At 40.2% G+C, this 26,295-nt stretch overlaps 1 non-coding gene across 3 annotated transcripts in view; it reads left to right on the top strand.

The window, feature by feature from the left end:
* The window catches only part of LOC103618376, a 109,996-nt gene that overhangs the window by 60,008 nt on the left and 23,693 nt on the right, over positions 1-26,295 (top strand). For 2 of the 3 annotated variants that reach the window (XR_001863281.1, XR_001863283.1), the window contains exons 7-10: positions 7,832-7,905; positions 8,381-8,497; positions 16,958-17,143; positions 23,985-24,088. This is a non-coding gene — a transcript (uncharacterized LOC103618376). The remainder of the gene's footprint in view (positions 1-7,831; positions 7,906-8,380; positions 8,498-16,957; positions 17,144-23,984; positions 24,089-26,295) is intronic. The other variant, XR_001863284.1, reaches the window with a different exon arrangement.

The following is a 26,295-nucleotide window of genomic DNA, read 5'->3' as shown; positions in this document are numbered from 1 at the left end:
AAGTAGAACATAAATGTAGACACTTCACACGATGTACCATGTAAATGTAAGCCTTTGTAGTTACAAGTTTTTGTAGCTGGAGAATTGTTTTAAAAGGCATGTAATTTATTAGCTATCAGTAGCTGCTTTATTGCCTTGCCGCGCTGCAGTAATAAATAAAAGAAAGTGAGCTGATTTTACAAATGGCACACAAGGTGCACATTTTGTGAAAAAAGTCTTTTTTTAAAGAATTGGCATTAAATCCTTTTTTGTGATGACAAAGAGGCTAAGAGTGCAAACTGTATTTTCTGTTTATCGAAAACAGAGTCTCTTTTTCTCGAGGGCATTTTTTCCTATGATCATCAAGGGATTTCAAAAGCAATAAAGTGTGGAATCATTGTTCGACTTGAACAGTATTAAAACTTAGGTTTTAATTTCAGTGAAGTAATAAGATTTGAACCTGTCTCACATTACAGCACTGTAAGGCATTTAGCAATTGTATTTTAAAGGAGGTTTTTAAAATGCAGCTCACTTGAAAGCTAACTGTCTATCGAGTAATTAATAGTTTCTCCTCAGCACAGGCTGTTCTGAATCATACTAAGAAATCTTGGGTTTGTTAATAACAAATTAAGATAATTGTAAGGAAGTTAATTCCTAATTAGTTTAAACCTACAATCTTTTTTGCCCCTTTCTGAGATGGATTTTCAAATGAAGACAAAAAAATAGAGACTGAGGTTTTCAGCATGGTTTTCACCATAGAATTAAAAAGGAATTATCCATGTTTACCTGTACATTTCAAAAAACTGTATTTCTTAGTTAGCAGTATATGTCAGCTTGCCTCTAAGCAGTGGTGAAGTATTTAATCTGTACCCATACTTTATAGCATTAATACAATTTCTGTTTCAGAACTGCATTTTGAGGATAATTCTGCAAAGCTTCTCTTTTCTGTTCTGACACGGGGAACGCTGGGATACTGGAACTTACTGTGCCTGCTTTGGCACAGATATTCTCCAGGTTCAAGCTGAAAATATTCCTTCAGGTTGGTTGGTAAAATGAGGGCTGATGAGAGCTCAGCCTTACCTGTGCCCTGCAGCCAGAAATGAGCAGGTGTGATTTTGGGGAGGGGAAGTTGGGACACAGGTGCCCGTTCCAGGAGCTGCGGTGCCGGCGCGGGAGCCGTGAGCTATGGCCTTCCGTGGTGATTTTGAGCGGTAACTGCCTCCATTAGCCATCAGGTTTGTTTCTGTATTTTAGTAGATGGCCTCGACTGTAAATATTAGAGGTTCTAAAATAAATCAACATATTATCCTAAGGATACAAAACGTAAGAGCTATTTGTGGCTAGGAAGCCGTGACAGATAGTTTGGATGAGGCAGATGATTGCCCGCCTCTCGGATCTGGCTCCCATTGCTGTGCCTGCAGGCAGTGTGGTGTTATAGTTGTATATTGATGTCAGGGTTACTACTGAGTGGCTAGCAATGACAGATGTCTATAATTAGAGGCAATGCTGCCAGTATTTCAGAGGAGCCGGCCTATGTTGAACAATTATCTTATTTCTAGCTTGCCAAAGAGGGTTGTTCAAATTGCTGGTATTAGCTGTGGTGGCTGTAACACCTCTCCTTATGCCCTGGGATAAATGTGCAAAAACACTGTCATGTACAACCCTGGTGCAAAACCTCTTCAGAAGAGATCCTGCTAAATTTAATGTGCTTAAGGCCTGATCTGGAGATGCAGAACACCTGCAGTGATGTTAGTCAGTATAGTGGAATAGTTTTGGATATAGAAATTTTAGAGCTATCCTAAGCAGCTCTGATTTTTATTGCTTGTTTTTAAGTGCCAAACTGATGTTGATTCTTTAGCGTTGGGGTTTATTGCACACAAGTATGCTGAGTGGGCCACGCATTTAGATACAATTAAGCATCTGAATAAAATTTAGCTGCACACTTGTAATAGTTACAGGGGCAAGTCAGAGTGTCAATTACTGCTATTCAAGCACCTATAATTCTGTATCTTTTGGAGTGTTCTGACTGGCACAGATCTACTCTTGTAACTGCACAGTAGTGCTTCATTTCAATCACTGAGGTGTCTAAACCAGCATTTTGGCTTGTTGTTAAGCAAATCCTTGACTGCATACATGGCTTGAATTTCTGCAGTGCAGTGTATAGCTCTGCTGGAAAGTGCAGCCCAGAACTGTGCTTCAAAAGCTAAAAATCTTCTGGAAGATGTTCAAAAAGCAACAGCTGTTAATAGTATTTCTGTTTTCACTATAATATTTGTTCTTTAAGCCCTGAAGGGGAACACAAGAGACAGCAGAATTAAAACTCTCTAACAGTGCTTTACAAATATGAAAGTCTAAAGAAGACTTTTAAAGCTAAGCATCCTTTTAACTAATGGCTAGCTGAAAACCTAGCCAATAAACCCATTTCTTTTTTCATCTTCCTTGTTTTTCACAGAGAATGCTTCTCATGCTGCATCAGTAATAAGAGCAGTTAGTTCATGGTAGGTGTCCTGTATAAGTTCAGCAGAATTGTGCCTCTTTCTTTCAAGATTTTCAGAAAACATGGATTAAGAAAAGGAGAAATAAATAAATAAATAAATAAATAAATAAAAGCTGAGAGATGGTCATTGAAATAGACATCAATTTCCATGTAAGAGAAGGTTTATTGCTGGCACCGTATGGGCATTTTATAGAGCAGGAAGCAGGGAGTTAACCACTCCAGCACCCGAGACTCCTCTGAATCCTCCAACTAACAGGGAAGGACTGGGGAACAGGGCCTGGAAAACAGCCTTTGTGGGAACTGTTAATGCCTCTTACTGTCTGAGCTTGTGATGACAGAGTATTTCAACAGACTAGGAGGGAAACAACATCCATGACAAAGACTGAGCCGCACGGCAGATTTACCCTTTCCCCTAAAACAGAACACTTAGTTATAATAACAATTTCCTGATTTTTAGCTGTTGTTTTGTAGTAGGTCTCTTTCAGTTGAGGATACCTTTATGCAGTGTTTTAAGCTAGGTTTAGAGGTAAGACAATAAATAGAAGATACAATTTACGTAATTGGTGTGGGTGCTCTGTTAGTTACAAACACGGGTAGCAGTGGATGGGAGAGTAGCCTACGTACAAGGTAGCTGAAAGCCCACCTGAATATTCAGAGATCCTGTCTGAACTACCTGAGGCATTTCCTTGTGGCCTGTTTTGGAGAGTTTCTTCATTTAGAGTTTACTCTGAACCGACAGATTAGCTCATTCTCTTGGTTTAGGCTCTGAGTTAAGAGCATTTTGAGATGTTACCTTTTTAAGACAGCTGGTCGGGAGTGGAAGTGACCAAGGTTTTCCTCTGCTAAGGAGAGGAGATAAACTTTTGAAGCCCTCAGTTTGATCAGGAGATAAAGATGGATGATCTGGCACTCTGATAGTCCAATTAGGGGATTCAGTTCCCATTTCCAGAAGCTGCCTGTGGGATGTGGAAGCTGGGTTTCTGCTGTGTTATAATGGAGCTTTTAAGTGCTGAAGATTCAAAATACCTGAGAGTGATTTAAAAAGTAGGGGAAATTGCAAAATGTATTGTGGCACTCAATACCAAGAATGCCACTTGCAATTAGTGTGGAGGTTTGGTGGGTGCTGCCCAGGGGTGTTAGTCAGGGAGGTGGGAGGGTAGAACCCCGTGGCACTCGCCCCTGCACTGCCTGGATTCCCAAAAAGGCCCTGGAGACAGACGGGCTCCCCTCTGTGTGCTCCATGTGCTTCAGCTCTGCCAGGCTGGGGTAAATGTGGTGAAGGTCTGGTTTTGCCCTCACTGTTCATGACAAAATGCTTTAATGTTGCAGTGATAGTTCTCTGCAGCGAGGCCTGGAGAGCTTCAAGGAAGTTATAATATCTTTAGCATTTGCGCTGTGCCTACGGGTAATAACTTTACTGTAATTTTCTGAAGATTCATTATCCAAAATCTTAATTCATTATAATAGCCCTTATGAAAACTATAGAAACTAACATTTTCTTGTGTTTTCTTATTTGCACAGTGTGAGAGATTCATTGCTCTGTTTTAATTTGTTTCATGGGGTGTGTTTGAGTACATTCCATACAGTGCTGTTATTGAATTTCTGTGACTGTCATTACAGAGCCATACAACCTTTAGGAACTCATATTCTGAGCTTCCCAGTTCTGTAATCTGCTTCACATTTAAGAATTGATATAATTAGCTTCTTCAGAGTTATAATGATAGTGCCAAAAAGAGAAGACCTCCAAAGGCAAAGCAAAGTTAAACATATCTAAGGCCAAATAATAGGGAAAACAGGGAAATTAAGTTTTGGTGTGATTACTGAATTATTTCTGTTTTCTTGGTCTGTATTTACATGCAAGTATTTTGCTTTATTAAACATTGCTTCCACAGTTTTATTTTCTTGTCCTTTTGGGACAGTTCAAGGAGTTGGAAAGTGTATGTTTATGTAACTTGAACAACTGATAAGCCTGGAGAAGCTGTGGCTGCCCCATCCCTGGAAGTGTCCAAGGCCAGGTTGGATGGGGCTAGGAGCAACCTGGGATAGTGGAAGGTGTCCCTGCCATGGGCTGGATGGGACTGGATGGACTTTAAGGTCCCTTCCAAACCTCATCTTTCTGTGATTCTATAAAATGTGCTAGATAATTTAAAAATACCCTGGCACCAGAGCTTGTGAATCTGCTGTCTTCCTTCAGTGTCCTGATTCCACCTAGGTGGTTTTAATGGTACAAACAGGAAAAAAAAGGATCCCTGGATCCTCTGCTTTCACACTTGGTTCAGTATCTTTGAAATTGTTACTTGAAATTTGAAATTTTGTTCAATTGTTACTTGTTATTTGAAATTTGATTAGTATTGAAGGTGTTTTGCTGGTCTGTTCTTTCTCTTCACTGCCACGGCCACTGCTGACACATCTGAACACAGCAGTGCCCCTGCCTGGGGACTGAGTGCTCCCAGCTCCAGCCCACATCAAGGATCCTGAGCGGGCACCTGGGGCTGTGGAGCTGTGGAACACCACAGCCTAGCGTTGCCCCTTCTGTGGATGTTCCCCCACGGTCACAGGTGTGTAAAACTGAGCTGGGGATGCCGTGGTGTTCTCCTGTCAGCTGATACTTTTGGCCATACCGTGTCTGAGTCGCACAACACTGTCTTGACACGGAATTCTTTTTTGAAGTTGTAAATCTTGCAGTTATAAGGATCTGGGACTCATTGTGTCACTGTTTTCCAGGAGTCTTGAACCAAGGGTTTCTTACTGCAAGTTGATTCCCTGCTCCTTAGTGGAAGTGTCAGGAGCGCAGTGTAAGCCTTGGGCTTCTTGCTGGAAGGACAGAGAGGTGTGAAGGGAGGAGCCCCGGGGTGCGTGGCTCTGAGTGCCACAGCCTCTGCTGCCCTCACCCCCGTGCCTCCCTATAGGACCTAAGCAAAAGATGAGATCACTTCCACAGCTTTTTCCAACCCCTTTCAGCAGGGTTTCTCTCCGCCTTTTGAATATGTAGTGCAGCCTTTGTTGTTGAAGTGTGTTTTATTATTATACGTCCAAAATGCTTTATCATTAATTTTTCATAGCGCTTAGAAGTCCAGGGGCATTGCATTGCTGTGGTGGGAGGGGATTACTTTTCTATTTTTATATGCTAAGAGCATGTGTGGGTTTTGAAAATGATTTTGAAGAAGGTGTTTAAAATATCATATTTGTTTTAGCTTACAGCGTGCCACACTACGGATAGGGTAGTTTTTATTGCAAGTGCTATATTCTTGCTGACTTGGAATGACCCTGTCACACGTGAAAACAAATCAGATTGTTGCTGTTAATGAGCTTTTCAATTTACTATTCAGTGGATCAGATAAGTGGATTTAAGAGGTAATGATCCTGCTTAGCACTCAGGCTTGTCTGTCAGATCCTAGTAGTGTGGGAAATCCCCAGGGACAAAAGCGTTGACACAGTTCTTGATGGGATAATGGGAATCAAAGCTAATGGATGATAAAAGGAGTAGTAAGAGTTACAAGGATAATTGTGGATTAAAGCACTGCTCTTTGTCAACACTGACTGCTGTTTTAGTATTTTATTTGTTAAACTCTGATGTGGGGAGAGCCTAGTTTGACAGCGGAGCACAATGAGACGGGCTGGCTCCCGCTCCCTTCTCCCAGCGCTCCCGCAGCAGGAAGGGAGGCTCGGAACAGACATGGGTGGCTGCTGCTGGCTTTGATTCCTTGCCACCACGTTTTTTCTTGTCATGATACCAAATACAAAAATTCCTAAGCATTGCTGAAATTGCAGCTGCTGTAGCATTTCAACAGTGCGCTGTTTAGGGAGTGGATATTTTTTTAATTGGAAGGTATTATTTTTATATTTCAATATATTATTTTTGCTATGCTTAATTACTATAAGCAATAACTTCACATTTACAGTGTGAACGTTGTGTTTTGCAACATTTAAAGATTGTATTATATAGTACTATTTTTTTCATATTTTGATTGTCCTTTCACTACTGATTTTACCACCAAAACTTGCATTCATACAATTATAAAAGGATAAATTAGCTTACAAATTAAGTTACCCTTGATTTTGGTACAATTTCTGCTTAGAGTTGCAAGTTCACCTACTCATGCCTTTATTATGCTGGAATTTAAAGTCTTTGGGATGTGAAAATACAATTGTTGTTCTTGTTATTATTATTAGCTCCCTCAGAGGTAGAGCACTGGTGATTTGGTTTTTAAGCCAAGTCCCAGGATTACATCACTGGTCGAGGGGAGGCTGGTGCGAGCAGGTGTGGGTGCAGTGGCACACGTCCCGAGTCTGGGGATGGGGACGGGGATGTCAGGGAAGGGAGCTGGCAGTAGATGGCACCAGGCTTTCACCGCTGGGAGCGGCGGCTGAGCTGCGCTGGGGCTCTCCCCGCACGCCTCGCTGCTGCTCGCCTTGATCCCATCAGAAGGCACGATGCCATGCAGCCCGGGATGTCCCGGTGAGGGTCACCAAGGGGTGGAATGGCTGCAGTGACACCCCTGAGTGCTGGACGTGCCCAGAAAAGTGCAGCTCCCGAGCGTGGGGAGCGGCTGGCACAGGTTTGTACAGCTTTGCACTGTTGTTGCCTCTCTGTCTCTGAAGTTGTTTTAACCCTACAAAATGTGTTTATCTGAACTAAATGTTAGGCTACTAAAACCACCAGAAAGCTTTATGAAGCTTACACAGTAAGGAAGGAAAATACTTGGTGTGTCCTTTGCGTTTGCAGCTGTGCGTTACCCACAGCTGGGTCTGGCAGGCAGGGTGCTGGGAGAACCCCCCCAGGAACGGGTGTCCTGGACTTGAAATGAAGGGGACATGTACACAGCTGGAGCTATTGGGCTGCCAAAGCCTTTGTTGTCCATTCAAGAAAACAAAATTATGTCTGAAGAGTACCAAATTTACCAGATTTTATGACCAGCAGTGCAAGAACTTGCAAGCTCAAGGACAGCATTGAATCATATCCCACTGAGGACACACCAACACAAAGATGCTTTCTCCATCCCTTTGTAATTTTCTATAAACCAGTTTTTTTGAACAGAGACTGTATTGTTCTGAGAACAACAAAGTGAATTTAATGTGAAAACTTACTCTCCTTTGTGGGAAGAAATATTTGTAAGGGCAAGTACCACAGTCCCCAGTCCCCACATCAGTCCCCACATCACAGGACACCATCAGAGAGCAGGTAAGCCATCTCTTACGAGTGCTTCAGCTTGTAAAGTCATAGGTTGGATGGACAGGCATTTATGCCTGTGCTTTCCTCCTGCAAAATCAAATTGGGGGAGGTTTTAGAATAACTGAAAATGTTGATACTAGTAAATACCTATAACATGTTACTGTTGAAATATTTGTTTCCAGGTATATGCCCAAATGTCAGAAATCGTGGGGATAACAGGTGACAACCATGTTCTGGAAGCATTTATGACAAAAATGTAAGTTTGTGCTTGGGTTCTATTGTGTATATTGTTTGTTTTGTCTTTAACATGCTGTTAAGTTTGCTCTTTGCTAGAAAAATGTTTTCTGTGAATTTGAACTATTGAAGAAAGGATAAACATTTTCAGAAGGACCCATATCTTACTTTCTGAAGATCGTATCTTACTTGAGGCCTCTAAGTGAACGGTTGCAGCTCAGTATTTCCTCCACAGTGCCCGTGTCTCTTCTCAAAATGGCTTATGGGGGTAGAGCTGAGATGTCAGACTCTTGTTCAATGATAGCCTGGCACAAACAGCCCACATCCCTCCCCTCTCCTTCCTGCACCCTCGGGTGTGGAATTGCCTGTAAACCTTCATGGCAATTCAAAGTGGGGAACTGACCAAGTTAAACTAATCTTCCTTTGTTTTTGGGAAGGTTCTTTTGGATTGTGTTTTTATTCAAGACCTGGCAAATTTTGCTATCTTAAAAATACAGACTCACAGAGGAGGATCCTAAGGCCTCACACTGAAGGAGACACACAAGAGGCATTGTCATCATCTGTCTTCACATCTCTGGCATTTGGCAGAATAACTTGGTGTGTTATTTTGGCTGGTAAGTGCTGCAGTACTCTCTCTGAAGAATATTCCTAGCCAATTACTCTGGAGAACATACCTTTTTCTCATGCCTCTGCTGCAGCCGCTTTCCTTGGCTGCCAGCAAAATTACCAGGATTTGGTCTTTTATTACATATGGCCTTCATGATATTTGCTAGTTTCTTCTGACAGAAAAAGTTTCATCTAAAATAATTTTTGCTCTTGAAGCAAAACAAAATGATTCCTCTGAAAAACTGTGAATATACACTAAAAAATCTGGGAGTCCCCAGGAGACAATGAGGTCCATGTGTGCCTGGAGAAAGAGAAACAAGTGTCTCACCTCTTCATTCTGCAGTGAGGGAGATGCTGCATCCAGTCATTTGCTTCATGTCTTCTGAGTCTGACTTACAGGGCCTTTAAACTCTTCCAGTGGACTTGGCCTGCTGGACAAAGCTCTCTGCTGGTGTCACCAGGCTGGCTGTGACCTGCTCGGACAGTACTGAACAGGACTTGTCTTTGCTGCCATGGCAGCCAACCTTGAGAAATAGTAGCAATTAAAACAAGGCCATTTTCTCATATGACTTAACTTCTCTGTGGACTACGGGGCATAAATGCTTTGCTTCCTCAAAACCAGGAGCTGAGTGCTGTATCTTGCCTTAGGATAACAGTAGTACCCATCCAACCTTGATATTTATCAGGAGTAGTCTTTGAAGACAGGTAAGTGGAGAGTGATGGATGGAAAAATTCTGATGGTGTTGCTGTGGAGTTTCTGGAGGCAGCCCATACTGTGGTGCATGATGGCTGGGCTTTGTTGGGTTGTTTCAAACTGCAGTGAAACTTGAACAGCTGAGGAAAAATGAGGAAGAGGACTCTTCTTTGGATACCAGATGCATCAGTTTGCTTCTCTTGCTACTCATTGCTACCATTGAGAGGAATTCTGTTATGTTTGCCAGTTGAAGAAATAACATCATTTAACAAGTTGTATGAGCGGTCCTATATGAGCAATCCTACCTGTGTTTTGATTGGATAGGGTTGTGTTTGCACAACTACTGTAAATTAAGTAAAAAAAAAAAAAGTCATTTTTTCATGTTAAAGAGTTTAGTGTTAATGGGTTTTAGTGTTACATGGAAGATTTTAAAAGAAAATAAGGTACATAAAAAGCAAAAATCAGTGCTGCTTTTTAGATTACACACTGTAGTTTTATTTTCTCTTTCCTCATGGTTTTCTGTGTTTTCATAAAGCTATGAGTTGTTCATTGATTAGATTGCAGGTCATATTTAACAGAATGGATGCTACAGCCTGACATGGACACTTCACTGAGTGTGAATCCTGGATAAACACAGCTGTGCTGGTGGCAATTAAAATAAAGGGTCTTCTTCCCAGTGGTAGCATGCCAGGTGGAAATTCTGGGTGTGAAATCATAACATATTGATACATGTAATCCAAACCCGGCAGTCTGATGGGGCGATCCAGTCTGGCAGTGTTCCTGGTGCTCTGTTATGGACAATATTAGCACATTTGTAGCAGCAGCAGGCAGGATCCCCGACTGTGAGCCCACTCACTTGTTCCTCCTGTGGATGTAGTGAGTCTTTATAACCACAGGTATTTTAGAAAGCCACTCATCTACTCTTCTGTCTTACCCTACAGATCCAGTTTTTCTCTAAGTAGGTGAAGTTTGTAAGATGCTATTCCTCAACAATAGGTTAAAAGGAAACTCTGGGGAATTTCTAGTGTGCTCTTTGCTGAGTGGTGATATTTCTGTGTAGTACCTGCACAGTGTTTGACAGTGTCTCATTCCTGCCTTGTTAATATCAAGCATTATGTGGGATAGAGGAGTTATGCCTCAGAATGATCTGGTCTGAATAATGACACCCAGTGTTTCAAATCCCAAAGTGCTGGACAAAGTTCCTTGTGTTAACCTGCCATTAGCACTGTGGGATGATCAAAAGACATCATCATTTATTGCCTTCCACTTTGCCATTAAAGAATCCAGTGAAGGATGCATGCAGGAAGCATTTTATCCTTGGTGTGAGGAGTAAACATAGCAATGGAATTCATCGTAATAAACCAAGTTGTAGTCTCCCAGGACATATTAGATATTTTTTGTTCTGCTACTAGGAACTTAACCTCTTGTGATTGCTTACTGCTGGACACATGGCATTTCTAGTTTTCTGAAGTCCGATGTGAGCTCGGGAATATTTTGATGGATTTTGCCATGTAGCTTTAACCTGTTCTTTTGAATTCACTAGTGGCAGCTTTGCAGTGAAGGATTGGTGGTCAAACTCAATTCATTAACAGAAAACAGTTTGAAATACTTATGTCATAGATACCAGTAGCCACTGTTCGGTTCATGTACTGAAGGCTGTACGAAATAAATATTCTTCAACAAACAGGAATATTTGGAGATTTGTCAATTTGACCTTCAGACTGTAGTTCCAAGTACTACTGTCACATCAGATTCTGGATCTTTTATCAGCTTTCCTTTGGAAGTTAATGAATGTGCCTTTTACTGAATTCCTATAAAACCGTTTTTGAGGGGACAGAGTTTTATGTAGCCAGAATATCCATCAATGGCTGTATTTCCATTTTCCGTTATTATCAAAATCACAGGGAAATGATTTATCATGAGGTGGATTCACAAAATATTTTCCCAAGTATTTAGTGGTTTTGGTCATGATAAAATAAGTGAAACATGAATAAAAGATGCATGTCCAAACATTGCTGTTGGATGCCACTATGGTGAATGTACATATATGTGTCAATAGAGGGATTTTCCATGTTACAACTTTTAAGTGTGGATCTCTGAATATTTTTCGGAACACTCATACTGAAATGGCTCCTTGAATCATAGCAAACTAAAACTCAGTATTTTTACTCATGACAGAATGTGCAGTTTTTAACTATTCACCTTTGTCCAGATCTAATGAAAAGTATATATCCCATTGCTGTCTGAGCCACCGAGAGCTTTCAGGGTAAGTGATGATAATCTGTCAGAAATAATTAAAACCTGACTGTACAGAGCTCTCTTGCCAACAAATTGCTATCTGTGTTTTTACTGAAACTTCAGCACCACATAAGGAACAGATTTTCAAAGTCTTTTCAGGGGATTTAGAGGCCCATTTTTCTTGCACTGTAATGGGAATTGGATAGCACATCCTTAAGCAACTTTGAAAGTTTTGCTTAAAATGTATGGGTTTTTTTTCATCTTTATGATTTCTGTGATGCCACTACATTTGTAATATCCCTAACTTGCAACCAAGGCTGTTCATAAATTTACATTCCCAATTCATGTAATTCTTATATAAGCTTACAAGGTTTTCACTCTCTCCTTTTATTATTTAACAAGCAAACAAAACCCCAAAACAACCTGTATGGCAGTCATCATCTCTTCTGGCTGGTAGCAATTTATCTTTTCCAACTGCTTCCTTGGCATATTCGCAGATCCGTTGTGCACAGGAGGTGCAGCAACCTGTGTGTGTGCAGGCAGAGCAGTGTTCCTGGAATTCCTCTTCACTGTGATGGTGAACCTGGGTTAACCTTTCCAAGAAGGGGTTCAGGCCTTCTGGAAATAGAATGGATTAATTCCTTAGGCTCTTAAAAATGGCCTGTAAGCAATATTTGAGACCTTAGTGTGCAATGATGAATGACGCAGGTACCACCATCCCTGTGACCTGATGGATTTCCCTCTTTGTGCACAGCACATCCCCACTCTTCAGTGCTCCCTTTCCTGTACTTTTGTCTTTTTCTCCTTCATCTCTGACTCGGTTTCCTCCTCTAAATATTACATTTTTAAATTGCACTGAAAGTTTTTCAGTTCTTTCTTCTAAGCTGAGCTCTGCTGTGCTTCCTTCCCCAGGATGAGTTCCCACGCACTGCTGCTGGGAAGGGCTGTCCTGTGCTGGGCACCAGCAGGACTGAACACAGCACAGCACTGTGACACAGCCCTTGGGTCTGAACAGGTGCTTCTCTGAATTGTAAACTGGGGATAGGACAGGAAATTAAGGAGAATAGAAGGGTTCTGAGGGGCAAAAAAGTCATGAAATGGATATAAGAGTCTGGAAGTGGATGTCTTTGCCTTGATGCTTTCCCTGGCTGAATAGATGAATGACTTGGAACATGCAAAGAATTTTGATTCTTTTGTGGATGATACAGAAACCCTTTTCCCAGAGAATTATAAATTGGTGTATACAGTCATTATTTGACTTCCCCTCCTAGATTTTAGGTTAAAATACACAGCCTCTTAGCATAATGCTTTAAAGTCACTGAATTAAGGGCAGAGGTGTTTGGTGTGCTGACAGGGCTGTGTTTGTAAGCTGTCGTGGTGACACAGTCTCAGAGTAAGCGGTGGGGTTCCAAACCTGGGAAGCTGCTTTGGTGCAGCTTTTAGAAGCTGAGGTTTTATTCTCGTCTTCTTACTACAGGCAAGCTATAAGCAAGTATTTGAAAGTGTACTGCATTCTTAAGCTGTTTCATTTAGATTTTTCAATTTCTCCTAGCTTTTCAGAGCAGTGTTACTTTTTTGGGTTTGTGTTTGTGAGTAGTTCAGCATTTTGATGCTGGTATTGTTGCTGAAATTGGAAATATGCTGCCAATTTTTTTCCCCCTTTTTTTGTACTTCAGTGCTCATCCCCCGTAGATGGTTTGGTGAATTTGGCATTGGTGTAGCTTTGGATGAAGCTCTTGTTTTCCATGACTCATCTGGAACTTCATGGCTGTTTCCTTTGTTACATTTACTTCATCTTTTAAATCACTAAATCACTTGAGCGAGAAAGATACAGGGACGCTGGCACTTGGATTTAAGAGCTGCCTTGCCATGATTTCTCTGAGACCTGTAAATTTTTCTGCTCTTTCATGCTTTGGTTTCTCTTCCTTACATACTGGAAAACTCTAGGTCTTTAGAAGTTTTCTCAGATACTCATAAAGCTTTGCGAATGTTTCTTAAAATACTATATTTTATGTGTGTTTCATCTTGCCTGATACTGGGAAGGCAGAAACAGAAATGGGAATTGCTGTGATTGCCTCTGTTCACTCACGAGTACTTTCTAGCTTTTATATTATTGCTCCGTCTTTCAGCATCCAAATACAGCCCTGAACTGAAAGAACAGATGTAGACAAAAGCACCCTGAATGTTGGATGAAGAGACTTCCTTACACAGTTTTAATTTTCTCTTCAAGCTGTCACTGTGGCTTCTTGTTTTTCTTCAAATGTCTTGTAACTGAAGGATAAAGATTTTGCTCTTTTGCAAAATAGCTTTTTTATGATTTTGGTATTGGCGTCAAATCTGGGTAGTTCAAATTCCTTTCTATTGCTTTGTATGGTATATACTTGTTAAGGATTTAGTGCAACTATAAACACCTCCAGAACTCCCCATAGTAGGGATAAACTGTGAATTATGGACTTGTTAGAATGGGCTACCTCTTTAAGGCAATCTGAACCCCTATAGCTCTTCATAGAGATTTTATAAAGTAAATCAATGTCTGTCAGTAAATTTAAATTGAGGAATTGCTTTGGTAATTGCCTTGTTATGTGCCTTTTCCTGAGCAAATAATACTAAACATTTAGATGCTTTAAAATGTGTTATTGAGTTTATAACTTCCTGAAAAAAAATATTTTATGTGTTGTATACATTCCTTAGCCTGTGAATACGTAAAACCAAAAATCAGTGATGATTTTAAGGTGTTTAACATCTCTTCCTCAGGTTGTCTACTTCCAAAACTGAAGTCTGACTGCATCACGTTATAAATAGCTGGTGCTGATGGTATCTCTTGCATCATGGTCTGTCGTCAATGGATGGGACAGCTGAAAGAGAGAATCACTGTGCATGTTCCACAGACAGGGAACTGAGCCGTACAAAGCTGGACTGACCCATTGGACTGAGAGTCTGAGGCACACCCGGCTCCCTGGGCAGTGGTCACAGCACCACCCTGCCAGAGTTCAAGGAGTGTTTGGACAAAAGTCACATGATGTGACTTTTGGGGATGTTGTGTTCAGGGCTGAGAGTTGGACTTGATGATCCTCGTGGCCCCTTTCGAGCTCAGCTTATTCTGTGATTCTGTGAATTTGGTGTCACGGTCAGGAATACGTGCTTGGGCTTCCAAGCCAGGAAGTCATGGAGCCTTTTTATTTGAACGGGCTGGTATCCAAATGCAGGGTGTCAGAGAATGGACCAGGCTCTGCCCAGTGGTGCCAAAAATAGGACAAGAGGCAATAGGCACAAACTGGTTCCCAGAAGTTCCCCTGCACAGGAGGCAGAACTTCTGCCCTGGGTAGTGCCCAGCCCTGAATGGATTGTGCAGGGAGGCTGTGCAGTGTCCCTCCCTGGGACCCCTGTGCTCTGGGATGGCCCTGCTGGGGCAGGGAGGTGGCACCAGGGGAGCCCCTGTGGACCCTTCAAGAATGACCCAGTCTGGGATTCTGTAACCTCTCTTGAAAAATAATTACATTCCTCCACTTTCCTGGCATCAGTTTACCCCTTTCATCTGAAGGCCAACGCCACCTCTTCACCTCCTGTCGAGTCGAGCAGGTGAACACACGAGGTCCCATGCCAGGTCCCTGGGGGTCAGCACAGCACAGCAGCTGTCCGGGCTCCTGGCCCTGCTCCACGTCTCGCCCTCAAGCCCGGATTTCACCAAAAGGCTGGCTCTGAGTTTGCTGCCAGCAGCGCTGAGTGGTTTGATGAGATGCTCCCCAAGGATTGGTAATAGGACTGGTGTTATCCTATAGCACTGGCTGTTAATCAGAGTGCGCTTCTTAAATGTCTGAGCAGGGCTGCAGGTGGGAAGTGCAGTATCTCCAGTTCAGTTTAGTGTTTGGTTTAGGGAAGAGAAGGAATTATGCATTAGTACAAGAACTGCAGGGTAGAGTGTCTCTGGGAATTGGGTACATCAGTAGCTCTCTGAACTGGCCCATAGTTTGTCTGTGCCCCTTTACTCCTATGGAATTTTTCCTAGGGATTTTATAGTAATTTGCTTCTATTTTGTGAAGAGTTAGGCAGATAAATACTACACAATTTAAGTGGACAGATATGCTGATGGAAAATGAGTAAGATAGATATAAGTAAAGGTAAGCTTCAGATAATCTATTTCATTATGACAGATGACAGATTTTTTAAAAAATTAATCAATTTGTCACAATATTGCAAAACAGCTTGGATCCCTTTGCTCAGGAAAATGATGTGACGTGGTTTTGTAGCATTTTCTGTCTCATAAATGAGAAGGTTTAAGACTTGTCACAGAAATACATTTGAAATATAATCATAGAACCAAAGAGTGGTTTGGGTTGAAAAGGAACCTTAAAGATCATCTTGTTCCACTCCCCTGCCACAGGCAGGGACACCTTCCACTATCCCGGGGTGCTCCAAGCCCTGTGGGTATGGCACAACATATTATTAGAAAATAATAATGCAAAAATTAATATGAGACTTCTGTCCTTTTGCATGTCACATGTTTAAACAAATTGGGATATGAATATTGATTCATTTTGGTTTATCTTTTTCTATGCATAGTTTTTTAAAAGTGTGCTTATTTCTACTTACTTCTTACCAATGAAAGAGAATCATGTAACTATTTGCTTATGGTCATCTGTCCTATTCCTAAACTTTTTAAAGTCAATACCATTGGTGAGTTCAACAATATTGGGAATGGGATTGATTCTGCTGGCACCTGTGAAGAGGATTGGTTCTACTTGGAGGATGAGGCAACTCAGATATGCAGCATGTGTTGGATCTCAAACACAAGCCTCTTAACATGTCCTGTCATTGCCTAATTCTGAGCTCCTCAGTGTGTCGCTGATAAAGCAGCCATGACTTTACATGTGGATTTTCATCTGGGTTCAGCTATTTGTGTGAAATTCTTACCCAGTCATGGATGCTAACTTGCTCCTGTTGCAAACCTTCTGTAGCTTATTCTAATTAATATTCACTTACTGTAAGTTGCAGAAGAATGTTTGTTCTTGAAATTTTCAGTCAGTCAAGCAAGAAGATTGAAAAAAAACCCCCTAGTACCAGTGTTTGATATGACACAATATTTAAAGGTATATGACAGATAATAAACCACCAGGGCTCATGAAAGCAACTTTTCAGTAATTTTCTAGAGGGGATTGTTACACAAACAGAGGGGAAGGCACCTGGAATATGACAATTGGTATCATTTTATTTCTCCATAGAACTCTAATATTGTAAGAATAATTTTAATATATTTCCGTGGGTTGAAAGATGAGTGCAGGTTTTCACATTCCATAAGTGAATTTTGTTTAATGAAAACCATACAAGGTGTACTCCTATATGCTGACTGAAATACCATTAAGCAGCTAACTTGATATTTTAAATATGCATGTGTTTATTTCCTCATGGCATCACAGAAATCAGACTGGAAAGGACTTGAAACATTGCTAAGGAATTCAACAAAAACGGAAGGAGAGACATTTATTTCATTAACAAGATTTATGAAGGAACTAATGAGCTCTCTCCTCCTTTCTACTAGATACTTATTGCTTCTGTAGGATTCAGAACACTTTCAGAATCCCCATGAAATGTAACACAGGCACCTGACTGCAAGTGCTTGCCCAGTTACTCCTGGAAGTGTGTTTGCTGACAGAACCAGCCTGCCATTGCTGCTACAGCCAGCAAGCATTCAGCATTTCCTGTTGTCTTCTGGAGGCTTGCAAAGGTGTGTATTCCCATGGGAGCTCCCCAAAAGTAGGGTCAGGATACACCCTTGATGCAAATAATACTGAAAATTCTGCGTAGCTTTCAGATTACTCCCGGTATATTTGCAATAAATGAGTTTCTGCTTATGAAATGGATGTAATAATATCAGGACCTAGAAAGGATGAAAAAGTAGATATTTAATAACCTAAGTTCTCTTGGAGATTAGCATTGTGATGAAATTGTGGGGTTTTTCTTTGCAGAAACTTGCTAGCTGTTGCCAGAGTGGTTTTAGACCCCTCTGTGTGCTCAGGATCTACTGCAGCACTGTCCTCATAAATAAACTTTACCAGCAGAGTGAAGTGTTGAAAGACCAGGAAAAAGAGAGATTAGCTGAAAACACAAATACCCCAAATGTATTCCATTCCAGTGATTCCAACAGGAACTCTGAGAATAGTGGCCCTGCTGCTTAGAGGGGTGGGCTTGTGCCAAGCAGCTTTAATGCTGCTCCACTTCACCGTGAGCTTGTATTAGTTAAGTTTAAAATTGTGTTCCCTGGCAAACCATAAAAGATTTCAAAAGTATTAGACACCCACTTTTGTGCTGGAATTTAATATGCAACTTTTTATTGGAAAATAATCGTCCTTGTCTGGCGAAATCCACCATGCAATATTTCTGTTAGTAGGCATAATGCAATAAAGACAGGGAGGGCTATTTATCACTACAAATTTTGAGGATTTCAGGATTCTTTTTATTATTTTAATATATTTCTTTGGTATTAAATCAGAAAAATGATAAATTACACCTGTCGAGGCTGTTTTTCCTTTTTCCCAGAAAATGATGTACAACCTAATTTCACTGGTCATTTTGGCTTTTAAAGGTATGTATTTTTTTCCTATTAAAAACTCTACCAATAGGGTTTTTTTAAAATAATAATACTGAAGTACTTTTTATTTCAAACATATGAAGTAGTTTATAACTACTTCCTGGCATTGCAAACTTTGGCCTTTTCACATTATATTAGGGTTTTTTTTTTTAAAGGCATTAAGTATATATTGCTTTGAAAGAAATAATGTATTGTTAAGATGCTAGATCCAGTGGATCAATTTTCAGTATTTGAAATAGATTAAATTGTGGCTAGCCTGAAAGGTTAAAATAATAATTTATTTCATTTCAGTACTTTCCTGTACACCAATCAGCTTTTACACAGACTTAGAAATTGGTGTTTTTCTTTTTTTACATGTATTATCATCTTTTTTTAAAGAATAATGTAGAATTAAAAGCAAGCCATAATTTCAGCAACTGCACTACTTAACAGGAAAAAAAAGGCGAAAAAACATAAGAAGGTTATCAACAACAAAGGCAACAAATGATTGGGGTTGGTATCATGGTTTACATTACTTTCACAATTATTCCAGGTTTGCATATTTCGGAATATATTAGTCCAATTTGATTTCAAAGCTCAGTTATTTGAATTATAAATCATTATGTCCCTCCTAGCTGATCACTTGTGAAATATCTTTGAATTCATTTGCATAATGGAATATGTTAGTCATTCCTTTATGTTTGTGAAGCCCTAGTGCTCCCTCATACATGCCTAGTTCTTTCTAATAATTAACTTTTTCACTGTATCTTTTTTTAGCAAAATAGCTGCAGTTTTATTATTATTTTGTATGGTAACTTGGGATAAAATAATTTTAGTCTCTCAAACATTTTCAGTCCCTGTCTTTGTTAGCCTTCTGTTATTAAAGGCTCTGCCTTGTAATTGGAGGGGAACCAACTAAGTAGCTTTGCAATATAAAACCAGGTAATCCCATGTTGGATGTTATAGATTGACAGAGAAACAACTCTTAAAACTAAATTAGGAGATTTTCCGATAGCAGGCAGCTATAAAACCTATTCTTACAATGTTACCTGTTTAAAAAGAGTTTAATCCACTTAAAATGAAAAGGAAAATTGTTTATTCTTATAAAAGTTATCGAGCTCTTTAGTCAATGATGTGCAGGGATGGCAGAGGGAAGCAAGCACTCAGAAAAACCCCGGTAACAGCAGTAAGTGTGATGGGTGTTTGAGAATATCTGTGTGTTCCGGATGTTCTGGGACAGAAAAGCCTGGCTGAAGTCGAGGTAAACAACATCCACTGCTCTATTTGAACTTTGGTGAAGTGTTTGACATAGCTTAGTATGGATGTGGTGTATTTTTATAATAAAAAATAAACTCGTAACCAAAATAAGTGAGATTTTTGGTGGGTCTGGAAGATCTCCAGGGTGCCTGAGGCTGGCACTGCAGGGCAGCAGCGGTGCCACTGCCCGGTGCCACTCGGCTCCAGTGCAGGCACTGGCAAAACCACTTCATTTACATGCTGATGGCGTGGGTTTATCTGGGGAACCAACACCATTTATAGAGCTCAGGAAGCCTTTGGACAATCCTCTGGGGCACACGGTGTGACCCTTGGGGATGGTTCTGGGCAGGGCTGGGAGCTGGACTCGATCCTTGTAGGTGCCTTCCAATGCAGTTTATTCTGGGATTCTGTGATTATCTGAAACTTTCTGTTTAATTATAAAAGTCATTTAGTGCATGTGTCTCTTTTGTGACTAGAATATATGCCATGAAAAGTAATTGCTTTATTTAATAACAGATTACAGCCTTTAATGTTCTAAGGAATCTCTCTATTATATATATTTCTAGATGAAATTCAGGTATTATTTCAATGTACATTTGCTGTTGTTGCAGTTAGGATTTTTTTCCTCACTGAAAGTTCCTGAAAGTTTGTTCAACCTGCCCATAATGCTTTTTCCTTAACATTTGATACTTACAATCTCCTGAAAAAAGCTTGTGAAAACAGAGGCTGTGAAATTCATGCTTCAGAATCACACAGTAAGTTTTCTTACTAAGTTTAAAAAAAAGTGTGTAGTAAATTTTGTAGAACACTTAATTTTTCACCTCCCATGCCCCTGAGATGCCTCATGTGCTTCTGGGCATTCCTAAACCAATCCAACAGCAGTTGAGCTGTACAGTAAATATCTTACACTCGGTATTTCAATCACTGCCCATCAACTTCTGACATTGGTGGCGTTGACAGCAACACTGCTTTTGGTGCCTTCTGATGAAGAAATGAGCAAAAGGAGTTGGTTTTTATATTAACTCTAAAGGGTTTACAACATTAAGTGCCCGAGTAGGTGTTTTCTGTGTTTCCAGGGTATCCTGTAGGCCAGACCTTCCTGCTTCTGCCAGAAGGTTTTTTATTTCACTTTTTCATGCAAGTTCCCAATACACAAAGATTCTCTGAGTTTTAATAAACAGGTAGAAGATGTGTTTTAGGAACTGAATTTTAAAAGTAAGGTGTACATGAACCATCCTTTCTGTGTGCTTGTGCAAGCATTAAATTGCAGTGTTCTTACCTTGTGAGTCAAAATATACTTTCAAACTGTGAAAATGGGCATTTTTAGATGAAAAAAGCATTGCACGGTTGTGTTCTCTGGGCTTTTTTTTGTGTTTTTGTTTTAAATTAAATGAAGAGCTTTATATAAAATCCTTTTATATGAATGATAACTAATTTATGTGGAAACAAAATTAGGATGAAGTTTTACTGGTGGGAATTGTTTTAAGTAATTGATGTAGAAACATTTTTGGAGATTAATTGAATAGAGTAAATTGAGAATATTTACATTTTAAACTGTATGCTTTGCTGTCACTGGCAAAATTTAATTTTAGTAAGAAAGAACCATAATACATGGATGCCCTATCCCTGTAAGGCCAGGCTGGAGGGGCTTGGAGCAGGGACAGTGGAAGGTGTCCCTGCCCGTGGCAGAGGAGTGGAAGGAGTTGATCTTTAAGGTCCCTCCCAATCCAAATCAGTGTGTGATTTTATGATTCTATGGTATTGGTATTTGCTTCAAAATGCTCTTTGGTTTGTGTTGAGTTACTTAAGCCTCATGTGAATATAATTAGACTTTAAATTCCTCACATGTCCCAGGTTGTGGTTTTATTGTTTTTGTGGCATTAAGAATCGCATCATTTTGTCCAAGATTCTTAGTCCAGGATGTTTTGTGTTAAGTATACAGTGACCAAAAGTAATAGAACACTGGTAAAAGTTATATTTAAATAAAAGTTTTTACTAAAATAAAAGTTGCTTCTTTTTCTGCTCTACCAAAATAAGTAGATTTAAGATGTAGGAAATCACTTCAGGAGCTCTTGAGCATGGTTTGTCAGTGTCCTGAACTTGCAGTCCTGCTCAGGGCCAAACCTCCCCTGGGAGCCAGGTCTCAGACACTGTTAATTGCTGAAAGCCACACACAGCTCTGCCACAGCTGACAAGGGAGGCATCTCTTCTTTCACAGGGCATCAGGATGTGTTTGTGCAGTTTGAATTATAGAAAATGAACAATTACCATGGGAGGTTTATTTAGGATAGTTTCTTCCTTTCCTTATTAATACTGTGCAATTCAGGTGATGGGATGTCACTTGTTCAAGACTGAAAAAGAAATGTGTAGGCAGTAATTTGGCTTGCTTTTCTAAAACTTACACATTATTTTATTAATATGGCAATACTGTAGAGGTTCCTAATTGTATAATCTTTCTTCACTGCCTACACTGAAATTCAAAACAGACCTAGCACATAAAATTCCCCTTACCCAATTTCCAGAAATAGCTGGTTTGTCACTGAAGCGTTGGTCACAATCAACATTGGACATTCTGGTAGTTCTTTGGTCTTCTTGGCTTTTTGAAAAATATGCTTGAGGTTCTGCCTGGGGAAGGGTTCACCTTGAATGTGGATGTGTACACAGCATCTTTGTGGAGACTGGCTTTAGTGGTCTGCAGCACTCCACAAGAGGTGGAGTGTGACCTTTCCTATCTTGGAGTAATTCAGGTTTCTCCTGAGAACTCTGTAAATGGCAGATGAGCCCTAAAGCTGCACAGGGCAGGATGCAGATGGCTCCTGTTAGTCTGTACCCTGACCATCATGGGACTCTCTCTAAAAGATTTGGCCTCTGATTATCTCTGAGGAAAGTCCGGTAAGCAATTAAAGGGAGAAAAGCATCAGGAAATGCAATGCTCTAGAAACAGTTTAGCTCCTGAGAGGGCAAGAGGAAGCTGATGCTGGTCGAGCAAAGAGATGGGGAGCACAGAAATTAAAAGTGTATTGGAACTGCCTGAGGAGCTGGATTGGCAGAGGGAGGAGATGGAGACAAACAACTGGATTGGAAGAAGACACAGGGCCCAGAAATGCCGAATAAAAATACTGACTCCAGTTGAAAGGAGCAGAAAGATGGCAGAGGAGACAGGCAAAGATGGAGAGGATTGGATTTTCCCAAAGTCCATCAGACCCTTTACTGGCAGTGAAATCCAGCACCAAGCCCCTCACCCTCCTGAGTTTGCTGCAGCTGCAGGATGCAGGTCACGGATTTGGGCAGACCCTTCACTAGCTTAAGAAAGTCCTTGAGCACAGATTGTACTTTGAAGGCTCCATAACTGAGCTGACCAGTGAGCAGCAGTTAGTTACTGAAGGTATTTCCTTTGGTTTTAAAAAGATCTGGAAAGCCCTGTGTTAGAGGGGAGCAGTTCAGGTTGCAAAGCCGGGTATTTGGGACAGAGGAAATAGCAGGGTTGGGATTGCCACTGCAATTGTAAATATTGACATTGTTACAGAGCAGCTTTAATTGCAGGATCACAATTATTTCAGAGAATGTTTGACTCTTTCAGTTCAGAAGATGTGTCATCCTAGCTTCAAGAAAAGCTACTACATAGTGTGATTGTTTTTCCTGGGGTGTTGTCTGAATTTGTCAGTCCCCAGTGACTGCTCTTCCTGGCATTTTTTCTTGTGGTCCTTTTCTGTCGTTCTCACTGTTGCACTGCGGTGACTGATTTGGTCTTGGCAGTATCCCTAAAGATAAGGGGGTGGAATTAGGCCTTTTTTTACAGATGGGTATGTGAAGTGTGGAAACTGAACTGTGAAGCTCACACTAACTTCGCACAAGCAGTTTAACACACAAGACTCCTCCTAACTTCACTTGTAACTTGGTTTCCCAGAGTTTGCCCATGAAGAGAGGAGGGAGAGAAGCCCTATAGCAAAGAGTCCTTTAAAGAACATAAATTAAATTCCTACTCTGAATTAGTCTCGAGGGGAATGAGCGTGGGAGAAGCCTGCTACCCCCATTAGGGCCTAAAGCAGGTGAGGGCTGATCCTCGCGCGAATTGCCATTTCTAAAGAGTTGTCCGCAGTTACTTGTGCAGGATCATGGCAGAACAAAATCAGTCCAGACTTCCAGGATACCTTTCAGCTGCTGATCTCTTTCCTTCCTCACAGCATCTTGTGTCTACTAAACTCACACCTTCTGAAACAAATGAGGCAGTGTCACACGAATAATCCCAACACGGTCCAGGTTCATTTCCAGGGCAGCTTCATTCTTTATACCAAGTAGGAAGGAGGCAGGAAAAATAGTGTATGAACATAAAAGATTGCAGTCTAAATATCATAAACTACACATGTGAAAGGGTCTAGTTTATTGTTGTAGCTTTAAATTTACCATTTTCTAACTAATAAATCTTGATTTTCTTATGTGAATATTCTTGTAGGGCAGTGAACAAATGCTGTAGGTTGAGAGAGGAAAGAGAAATATAAAAAGGAGAAAGGTGTGGAAAGTGGACACGAGCCAGTCTTAGATACAAGTTGTGTGGAATCAACGATTTGTGTTCTTTATAGCTCAGTAAAAATGTGTCATAGCTCAGGTTTTTGTTCCTGTATGTCCCGTGAAGTTCCCACAATGTCAGTGAGATTCTCCGTGAAAGCCTCAGAGCCTGACCCTTCTGAACAAGTGCAAAGATGATGCTTTTGCTGGTTTGTTCTGGTTTCTTTTCCTGTAGGTGAAGATGAGGATGAGTTTGAGAATTTCATGCTCCCCCTCACAGTTTGATTTGAAAGTGTGGCTCAGACACTCAACAGTAGTTTTGAACAAGAAGAAACAAAGGTAGGTTTATTTCTATTATAGGGGAAGGAATGATGCATGGGAGGAGCTGACAGTGGGTCAAGCATTCAGCAGCAAGCTTGTCACCTCTGCTGGCAGTCTCCCCTGACACCTGTTCACCTGTTTGTGGGTATTTATACCTGAACACATAGATTTAATTAGCAATGTAGACAGCAGAGATACAAAGGCTGTGAATACTATCCTAAACAAACTTTGTACAAAGATTGAAAAGGCATTGGGATTTCTCCAGTGTTTTGCAGATCAAGGGACCCCATTTAAGGCTCATTTATAATCAAAGAGACAGATTTTTCTTCAGTGATAGCTTATCTGTTCCATATTCCCCTTTTCCATGCAAGTATCCTGTTTGTGTATATTAACATATTTATTTGGGGGTATGAGGAGACATGTAACACACTTGATAAAACACTGCTGCTTTAAAGTATTTTTTTTTCCAAACAAGAATTTATTATATAAATCAAGACTTTATTAAATGGCTGGGCATATATGTATAAATTGGAACGGGTCTTGAAGTATTGCACCCTTAAACTGAACAAAGTGATTAGGATAACTGATAGCTAAATAAGGTTTTTATGTGCCTGTGGGAGCCATATTAGGATTGATTTGACAAGGCAGTTCAGCTGTGGCAACAGTCATAATATCTAACACAACATTATGTTTTATTAGTAAAATCCTTAAGTGTAGCAAGCTGTTTGTGTCAAAACAACAGTATATTTTAGGGAAGAAAAAGACTTACTGGATAGAAGGTGCATCATCAGGAATGATAATATATTAGAGCACTCTTGCATTAAAGAGATCTTCTTCTGCCATCACTGAATCAGGAGTTAACTGCACACTGGAGTGCTCACTTCAGCTGCACAGGGTCATTTTGAAGAAACCTTAACGGTAATTTTTAATTTGCTATTTTAAAATATGATGGCAACTTAAACACTGCATCATCACATTTATCTACGTTTTTCACAAGAAAATAAACAGATATGCTCGAAGTATTTGGTAAATAATTGGCTGCAGGACGTCGCCGACATTACCCGAAGATGTGCAGTTCACAGTCATTGCTTGAATTAAGACAATATTTTTTTTTAAATTGTACTAAGGGTTATTTCGACAATTATTTAATTCTGGTTTCCTCCTTTGTTGTTGCTTTATGTATTTAATTGTAATCACTTTTCGTTTATAAAATAGACTGAGTTCACCTGTCTTGGATTCACCTCTCCTATGTTCAAGTTAAAAATCCTAAAAATTAGAACAAAGAGGTCATTTGGTAGCATAACAATTTCTGTAGGAAACTGAATGCCTCTTGTGTGAGGATTCAATTTATTAAAATAATTTTGCCATTGTCCTGTCTGGATTGCTTGAAACTGTCTTGGTAGAGAAATTTTAATGGAGTGCCAGTGATATATTCCTAAACTAGCAAGTTCTTAACGACCCTGGAAAGTGACTGCTTGATTACACTTTAACGGTATTTGCAAATAAAATCACAAGTAATTAAGGGGAAATCTCCAGGCTTTTGAGCAAGTTTGATGCATGATAACTGCCTGATTCAGCTTCATCTAGAGTAATGCTGTGTAGACAAGAGCTACTGAGATCAATAGCAACATAATGATAGTGGCAGAATTAAGTGAGTAACCTGAGAACTGTGTCTTCAAAATGCATGCAGCTGCCACCAGCCAGGGCCACACAGTGCACTCCTGCTTCCGTCCTAAATGTTCATCAAAAGACGCCCTGCAGGAAAATGGAGTTAGATGCTCTTTATTGCTGATCGTGTCTCTTGCCACATTTATCAGGGAAATTGGATTAGCAGTTGGCAGCTGCAGGTAGACAAGGTTCTGCAGTGATTAAATATGCAGCTTGGCTGCATTTGTTGTGACAGACCTTTAGTAAATTCTACTGTAAGCACCATCTGTCTAATTTGTATAAAGAAAACTTGGTGCTTTAAGCTACTGATAAAGAACTAAATCTGTTGCTTTATCATAAACAAAACTTTTGCTCTAAATTATCTTAAACACAATTTATTAGGTTAAAGCTATTTTTCTATCATAATGAATAAATAATACATGCAAAAGTGCTTTCAGGTACTTCATTTTGCAAGTACTGAAAACAAAAACAGTTCAGTTCTTCAATAAAATGCTTAATATTGCAATCCACGGGGAGATGACACTGGTAAAATATCACTATGAAAATGGTCCAGGAAT

Source organism: Corvus brachyrhynchos, unplaced genomic scaffold, assembly GCF_000691975.1.
Source record: "Corvus brachyrhynchos isolate BGI_N302 unplaced genomic scaffold, ASM69197v1 scaffold616, whole genome shotgun sequence".
Classification (NCBI taxonomy): Eukaryota; Metazoa; Chordata; class Aves; order Passeriformes; family Corvidae; genus Corvus; species Corvus brachyrhynchos.
This window is presented reverse-complemented; position numbering and strand designations above follow the sequence as displayed.